Raw genomic sequence first — 2,536 nt, forward strand, 5'->3', positions numbered from 1 at the left:
GTTTAAAGAACAGTCACCAAAATAGACTGGAGCATAAGATCCATTGATAAATATTTCAAAGTACTTAAGTCTGATAGAATATATATCTGATAATAAAGAACTTAACTAATTATTGATTAAAAATGTAACTAAATTTTCCCCAATTATTACAAATTCAGCAACTAAGTGAATTTGAAACACAATAATCTAACTGCAGGTAGAAGAGTGACCACCATTAAAGTCCAGGGATAGGAGTGGAGAGAGAGAGGAGATTGGAGGGGTGAGAGTGAGGAGGTTTGGGGGAATTGGGGAGTGAAATTAACCCATTTTGCTTTTATGTATGTGCAAACATATCACAACAAAACTCATCATTCTATGCAATTGAGATGCAACTATAAATTAAAAAATAATCTAACTATAAATCTCGCTGTAATATATTTTACAAGTAGAAACACATTTGAAGAAATGTTCATCTGTACTGGGAATTAGTCATATTTTAGCTAGTACCATCAGCATTTTTTTCTGTTTTTAAATTTTCAAAGTTATACAGTTATACATCTACTGATGTATAATTGTCAAATAGGACTCACATATACTTCATGAGTACAACTAGATTTTTTGATATTTGTTTATATTGTGAAATAATCACTACAATTAAGCGAATCACCTCAGATACCTATTATTTTCTTTCACTTATTTTTGTGGTTAGAACACTGAAAACCTATCCTTCTAGGAAATGTCAAGTATACAAGTCTTGCTAACTGTAGCTACCATGCTCTATTTCATTTATCACATGCACTGGAACTCTGTAGCCTTTACTACAACCTACAAAACACTTATAGCCTTATAGCCTTTCCCATCTTCTCTCCCTCTCTAGGCCCTAACAGCAGCACTCTGCTCTCTGCTTCTATGTGTTTGACATTTTGTATTCCACATTTAAGTTAGATCAACCTTACTTGTTCTTCTAACTCTAACATAATGTCCTCTGGGTACACATGACAGGCTATCTTTGAAATTTAAGGCTAAATTACATATAATATGCATGTGTATAATATATCTCTTTATCCATTCATTTAAAAATGGACATGCCAGTGTTTTCACGTGATAGTTACTTTTTTTAATATTTTTTAGTTGTCAATGAACTTTATTTTATTTATTTATATGTGGTGCTGAGACTCGAACCCAGTGCCTCACGCATGCTAGGCAAATGCTCTACCACTGAGTCACAGTATTCTGACATTTAGCAAATATTTTTTAACTGAACTGAAATAATCCTTGACTGTCCCCAACTACTGCCTGAGCCGCTGGTAGATTGATCTCAGAACTCTTGAGTGAACTGGTTAGTGAGGGGAGAGATGATGGAAGCTTACAGGAGAGGTGAGAACAGAGTAGCAAGGCTAATAACATAACACTTCTTAAGTACAAAATGTGCTTCCAAGAACTTCATGTCCAGATTCCAAAAGACAGCATACTCAAGGAAAAATTCCATACTCAGAATGAAAATGCATGAGTTTGTCATTTTCTAAATGTAATTACAAGTAGGTTTCAGTTGACACAGTGGAAAATAAACTAGATGATGTCAGCATCATTGCCTGTCCAACTATCTACAACACTATTTGGGTATTAACCTTACCTTTTTCTAATCTATTGACATCTCTTCTTTTTTAACATTTCCATAATCAAATAACAACTTCTGAGCTTATTACTGTTTCTTGAAAATGGTTAGGTGAATAGAATGTGATAACTACTGTTAAAACAATGACCACTAAATTCCTTATCCCTTGTAGCCTTGCTAGGACCCAAGAGAGCACAGCCCAGTGAATAATATGGGCTCTGGAGTCACAGTCCCTGGGTTGCAGTACATGTGGCCATGGGCAGCTGAATATACATCAGTGTACCTTCATTTTATCAATGTTAATATGAGGATACCCATAGCATTTACCTACCAGTGATTTTTCTAAAAATTACATGTGGAGTCCTGGAGCACTATTGGAAACTTATAAAATCTAAAAAACGATAGCTGTTATTAATGTTTCTGAATGCTTCACTGTGAGCATTGGATCAAAAGAAATTTGCTGGGATCTCTGTCTATCCAATAAGAATTAATGACATAGTTCAGGGTATAAAGAAGGTATACCTGTAACTCATGGACTATTTGGGGTATAAGATAAAATTGTATGTCTTAGGAATTATAGATTTTATTGTACATAAGTAAATACCAGCAATATTCACCTATGAAGGAACATATTTAGACTAGAAGCAAGTAAGGGCATTCACATGGATTCACATTCACATGGAGGTGTGCAGAACGAGTGTGAGTTTTTCCTAGAAGCAGCTGTGATGAACCTTCTACACCTCTCCCTCCCATTACTTCTTTCATCAGATTCAGGAGTCCTGTCATTGTTGAAACTGCAGACTGGTAAAGGCTCACCTGCTGAAGAATGGAAGGGTATAAAGTAGTCTATGTCCAGTTCTCTTTGTTTTACTTCTTACTTTTTGCATTGTTAGTGTCCTTTCTCTCACTAATTATCAATACAGGCTTTCACCAGGAAAAGTC

Source organism: Ictidomys tridecemlineatus, chromosome 4, assembly GCF_052094955.1.
Source record: "Ictidomys tridecemlineatus isolate mIctTri1 chromosome 4, mIctTri1.hap1, whole genome shotgun sequence".
NCBI classification, from domain to species: Eukaryota; Metazoa; Chordata; class Mammalia; order Rodentia; family Sciuridae; genus Ictidomys; species Ictidomys tridecemlineatus.